The sequence below is a fragment of the Hylobates moloch genome, unplaced genomic scaffold, assembly GCF_009828535.3.
Source record: "Hylobates moloch isolate HMO894 unplaced genomic scaffold, HMol_V3 SCAFFOLD_17, whole genome shotgun sequence".
NCBI classification, from domain to species: domain Eukaryota; kingdom Metazoa; phylum Chordata; class Mammalia; order Primates; family Hylobatidae; genus Hylobates; species Hylobates moloch.
In genome coordinates, this window is record NW_026652292.1 from 16,499,550 (window position 1) to 16,506,022 (window position 6,473).

General features: G+C 36.7%; 1 long non-coding RNA gene across 1 annotated transcript; it reads left to right on the top strand.

Annotated features, from left to right (window-relative positions):
* Positions 1–579: 579 nt before the first annotated feature.
* Positions 580–6,099, top strand: LOC131381690 (uncharacterized). The gene is made up of 3 exons (XR_009210572.1): positions 580–649; positions 1,874–2,006; positions 5,926–6,099. It is a non-coding gene; the product is annotated as an uncharacterized LOC131381690 (long non-coding RNA).
* The last annotated feature ends 374 nt before the right edge of the window (positions 6,100–6,473 follow it).

Genomic DNA, 6,473 nt, shown 5'->3' on the forward strand with positions numbered 1-6,473 from the left:
ATCAGAACAATATGGTACTGGCAGGACAGAACAGATATATAGATCAGTGAAACAGAACCTAGAGATAAAAGATAAATCTATCAATCTATGATTCTTTGATCTTTGTTTGCTCAAGGGTGCCAAGAATGGCTACAGGCGCCCGCCACCATGCCAGGCTAATTTTTTGTATTTTTAGTAGAGATGGGGTTTCACCGTGTTAGCCAGGAGGGCCTGGTCTCAATTTCCTGACCTCATGATCCATCCGCCTTGGCCTCCCAAAGTGCTGGGATTACAGGTGTGAGCCACCACACCCTGCCAGTACATTTTAAATACATACAATTTTTAATTGTAAATGACACCTCACCAAGTTGGGGGACTGACGGAGGGGAGAAACGTTATGACCAGAGTTTTTCTTATTTAAAAATTGCATTGTTAGAACAGTAGTGGAAGTTTATCTATCCAAAGAAAGAAACAGCATAAACTAAAAAAAAAAAAAAAAAGTGCTACTGGCCTTGGCCCTCCTGAACTTCAGCTGAAAACTTTTTTCCAAACTGTAAACTAGGGAAATTGTACAGCTCATTTTCTTTATTTCTTGTCTTTCAGGGAGCACTGTCTTTCATTGTTTAATGTTAATTGAAAACTTGTTCTTTTCAGCTTTTTGTTGTTTCAGGTAAGTGTGTAAATCCAGTCACTGTTCCTTTGGCTGGGTTGGAAGGGAAGTCTTCTTCTTGAGAGTACTGTGATGTTCTGTCCCATATTTGCCTTTCACTCTGAGCAGAGCCTGAGTCAAGACTTAGGTGCAAGCAGTGTATTTGGAAGATGATTCCAGGAGGCAGGTGAAAGAGTGACAGTTGAAGGGAATGCCAATAAAAATGTTTTGTTGAGCTATTCTTCTTACTGACTATTCAAAATTACCATGTCCCCAACAACTTTTTAACTCATTTATGTCAACGTGAACTTTTAAAAAAATTAAATTAGATGTCCTTGTGGGTATTATTGTGCACAAAAATTAGCTTAGAGCTGCTTTATTTTTTATATTAATATTCCATTTACTAAAATTTAAATGTAAAATTCTTAAAACTGATTTATCATTTAGCTTTTAACTACATATCTGATTATTTCCTTGGTAAAGCTAATACATTTTAATGATTATATTAAAGGCAGTTTTACAAAAGGATTCAAATATATAACATTTTGCTATTTTTAAAATCTTTCATAATTTTAGTACATTTGATTCTTATTTTAATGGGTATCATTTTCTTCATCTAAAATTAAAACAAAATTCCCACATTTAAAAATAATTATTGGAAATCTAGAAAATTAAACTTACGCCTTGGCTGACTCTAATTATTTTAAAGGTCTAATTGTTTCGTAAGCCTAGTGGAATTTCAAGTTAAAAATTGAGTATTAAACAATTACATATATATTCATATTAAGTTTAAATTATAAACTAATCTGCTACCACCATAAGAAAAAGTGTCTTAAAAGCTACATAAACTAAAAACATAAAATATGAGAATTTTTCTTTAATAAAGAATTATCACTGTTCAAGATTTAATGACCTTTGTCATTAATATTTAATTTTAAAATTTTGAGAGTAAAATATGTTTAACCAGTAGGGAATCAATAATACTATTTTAGGAGGATTTTAGAATCTGTTTTCAGGCTTAGTTGTTTTTGGCTTAAATGCTCAGTTCACCTAGAAAATAGTATGCAATAACATATCAAGCCGTTTGACAGTAATTTCATCTGCAAAGGCAGTAGTATTGAGAGAGGAGAAATGAAAGGGGGACTTTTCACTTTTTACTCCATTTAATTGTAGGTTGTTTGATTTTTTAAAATAAGCATGTTTTTGTGTATGACAAGTAATTTCCTAAATTCCTCTTCGCCATAGAAAACTTGGAAGATGTACAATATGTTATCCCTTTAAAAAACGCTCAGTTGGCTCAGGTTGCGTGGCAACCAAATATTAGGACAAGATGGGAAATCTTGGAGTATCAGATTTTATCCATGATTCTACCTGCCAGGTGAGCCCATTTTTAAAAATAGTTGGTCCATAAATGAGGAGCTCTCTTATCCCATCTCTCTCTTATTAAACTGAAACATTCCTAAACTTCTGATTTACTGGAATCCCCAGGTCGGTTTTTACAATCGCCACGTGAGTTTTACATATTTTATTCTATTAGCTTATACTATTGTAACACTAATTCATCCTTTTAGAAATTACTTTTTGAGTGTTTACTATGTGCCCAGCATTGCTCTAGGTAATTGAGAATATTGTTGAGCAAGACAAAAATTCCTGCCTTGTAGAGCTTACACACTAGCAGAAGGAAAGAAACACTGAATGACAAGGATGCCAAGTAAATAAAAGGTTTAGTAGGCACACATAAGTAAATTATTTGGTATGTTAGAAGGGGATAAGTGTTAAAAAATAAAGACAAAAATTGAACAGAATACGGGATTGTGAGTGCTGTGGAGAGTGTTGTCAGGATGCAGAAATTGTATAAAATGGTCAAGAAGGATCTCCTTAGTAGGTGTTATTTGAGAAAGAGTTTGAAGTAATTAAAGAAGCTAGCCAACTGGTTATTAGGGGAATAGTGGTGCAGGCAATGGGTACAGATAGAGCCAATGAGCTACGGCTAAAGCATGCCTATTGCCTTTGATGAAGGCAATGATTAGTGGGGCCAGAAAGCTGTCGGGGGAAAGATGAATACAGAGGGCATTGTAGATGATTGTCAGGGCTGTGATATTATGATTCAGGATATGGAGAACCATGGCTGGGTTGAAGAATGACACAGTCTGGCTTAAGAATCCCTGTAGCTGCTGTATTGGGAATAGAATGTGGAATGGTTGGCAAGGAAAAATTAGAAAGACTTATTAGAAATCCATGGCAGTAATCCAAGAAAGAAAGAGTGGTTGCAAAGTCCAGATTGAAAGCAGTACATGTGGTGAGGATTATGGATATGATTTTAAGATTAACCTACCAAATCTCCTGGCAGATTGAATGTAGGATGTGAGAGAAAGGAGAGTGTCAATATGGCACCAAATGAAATATGAGAAAATGGAAAGGTGGGATTGTTATCAAGTAGGTTGGTGAGCATCTACAGTACAATCTAGTACATGTTGAGAATGAGCTTCCTACGGACATCCAAGGAATGATTCAAATCAATAGCTGTAGTGATGTTCAGAGCTCAATATGAAAACTTAGAATGTAGAAGAACAAAAATGATGGGAGGGATAGGGATCTTGGAGCAACTAACACAGAGAGAAATTGTATCTGGTTATTGAGATGACTTCAGGTGACTCGATGTAGTTTATAGTGATGAGGCTAAGATAGGTAGAGATGAGGCAGGCTGGAATCTTGGGGCCCCTCTTGATCTGTGATGACAATAGTTGAAGGCTATACACTCAGTATTACTCTTCACCAAGTTTGGGGAGACCCAGTCTAACTTGAGTGTGAACTTTGTCTCTTGAGTGACCTGAACACTTCCATGGAAGCTGCAGCTACCCCAGCTGTGACTCCTGTCACTCCTGATGAGAGTGACCTGAACACTTCCATGGAAGCTGCAGCTACCCCAGCTGTGATTCCTGTCACTCCTGATGAGAGTGACCTGAGGCCTGGCGCAGTGGCAATTTAGTGCCTCCTCTTGACCCTAAATGATGGTCTCACTACTGGGACTTTTACCTTTAATTCACTTCCTCCAGTCCAGTTTCTATACCAGTGGTCTCCAAATTAGGGAGGGTAATGTCTAATTATTAAAATACATTAACTCTTCTATTTGTATTGGTTTTATACAAAGCATTGTGTAGATTCAGGAAGTTCACAAAGATCATTCACATTTTTTTCCTCCTCTGATACAACTACTTGTACCTTTTTTAGTTGACCGTCTTACTATTTGCCAATCTTTTAGAGACAGAGTCTCTCGTTCTGTCTCCCAGGCTAGAATATAGCGGCACAATCAAAGCTCACTTCAGCCTCAAACTCCTGGGCTTAAGCTGTTATCCTGCCTCAGCCTGTCGAGTAGCTAGAACTACAAATGCATACTACCACACTTGGCTATTTTTTGTTTGTTTGTTTGTTTGTTAAGAGATGGGGTCTCGCTGTGTTGCCTAGGCTGGCTGGCCTTATACTCTTGGCCTCAAAGGATCCTCCCACTTTGGCCTCCCAAAGTGCTGGGATTACTGGCATGAGCCATTACACTCGGCTCCTATTTATGAATCTTTTGTCAGAACAGAGAAAGGAGCTCTTGAATAGCTTCCATACTAATTTTTTAAAGATTCTAGTTTTAGTTTTGTGTTTTTTCCTCACTTCTATGAATTCCTAGTGCCTCAAATTTCTTAGTCTTTTGGAACTTTGCAGCATAAGTTAGGATGTTATAAAATGACTTTTCACACTTAGCTTTAGCTTAGCTTTAATTTCTCTTCCTAAGTCATTTATCCCTAGTCCTTGTACTTTTCAGCTTCCAACATTTTATTGTGTGGTCTCCTCTCTATTTTTCTTTGTGGTTTAATGATATTCACATTACATTTTTACTGTTATTTATTGGGGTTTGGGGAGAGAGCCAAAGTAGATGTGTATGTTAAATATGATAACTTTACCTGGAAGTATTTTATGTATATTAAAGTTATTAATATTCATGGCATATGATGATATAACTTATACTTGAAAGCACATATATTTTACTGATAGGTTGCACAAGACAAATTTTGGAGATCAGTATTCACATTGACCAGAGTGTTCCTTCTAATTTAATATATTATATTGATTGTAAATTGTGCCAGAGATTCTGCAGAGCCTGTAGATGTCCTACCAAACAAAACGTGTTCATGCAGAACATTAATTCCTCTATATTTGAGAGCAGACACAAATCTTTTTAAATAAAGAAGCTATTTAAATCTGGTGGGTGAGTATCAAGAACAGTGGGACATCTGTCCATTTAAATTATTGGAAAATTGAGCAATTCAAGACATCAAACACTCAGATGCTCTTATGCAGTAAAACATGTACAATCTAATGATGTGGCTTTAGTAATGAGAAAGGGTCAAGTGAAGTACTGATCCTGTATTGATTCCCAGTTGTAGAAATCTTGTAATACCCTAATTTCACAGATCTACAATCTAGCTTCAGCATAATAATGTCTGTGACAATGGGGTGCCACTGGTACAGTGTCATAGAAACTGCTCACCTGGAAAGAATTCACAAGAACATTTAGGTCTATATATAGGAATCACATCAATTTTTATTTATTTATTTATTTATTTATTTATTTATTTATTTATTTATTTTTGAGACGGAGTCTCGCTCTGTCGCCCAGGCTGGAGTGCAGTGACACAATCTCGGCTCACTGCAAGCTCCGCCTTCCGGGTTCACACCATTCTCCTGCCTCAGCCTCTCCGAGTAGCTGGGACTACAGGCGCCCGCCACCACGCCCGGCTAATTTTTTTGTATTTTTAGTAGAGACGGGGTTTCACCATGGTCTCGATCTCCTGACCTCGTGATCCGCCCGCCTCGGCCTCCCAAAGTGCTGGGATTACAAGCGTGAGCCACCGCGCCCGGCCCAATTTTTATTTTTGAGAGCTCTTTGGTTAAACTTAAATCAGATAGTTGAGACCACTATTTGCTTTAACTTTACATATAGCTTTAAGGTGTGTTTTTTTTTTTTTCTGCATATTATTGGATAACAGACTTTAGCTTTGACTATTGAGAAAGTTGGATTTTTTTTTCTCTCTTTCAGGAACCAGATGGTATATATTATTTGGGGCTAAATTGTTACGCTATGACAAAATGATTTTTTCTTTTTAAAATATTTATTTAAATTTTGTAATAAGAAAAATCAAATCTTGATCTTGGTCATTTCCTGTGCCCCTTCATCCTGTATTACATTAAGATGTAATGATACCTGAAGCATCCTCTTTCTGAAACCACTATTCATTATGTAATTACAGTTCTGCAAGGTACCAGCCTTAAGCCAGCATAAGGCATAAAATGAGTGAGCCTAGACTCCGCCTGCAACATGTTACTTACTATACACCTCATGAAGAACCCTGGAAGTATGTTTAAAAGTAAAATATTTTAATGCAATTTAGTTTAGACTATATTTATTTCATTCTGCCTTCCTTTCTATCACACGTCCCTTCACATAGGGTGGATCAGGTCCATTTGGGATTCAGCTAAGGGGAGGTAGAGACGGCAATACCATTTGGTTTGTGTTCAGGGGGATATAACTGTGTCATAGTCATGTTCATGTATAGCTCAGTTGTTGTCATCTATTTCAGCATATCATTTCCTTTAGCACACAGCACTGGATATATATGAGTTGTAAAGAAATGCATTTTGAAATGTACAGAGCAGAAGCACGTCATTGGAAAATGTGTTTCATCATTGGATGTGTAAAACTTAAGTGCAAGATTTAGCTCTCACTGAGCTTGTTGAAACAGAGAACCTTTCCTTTAAAACCAGACTAAACAAAGCAGTAAATAAAATTATAAGCACA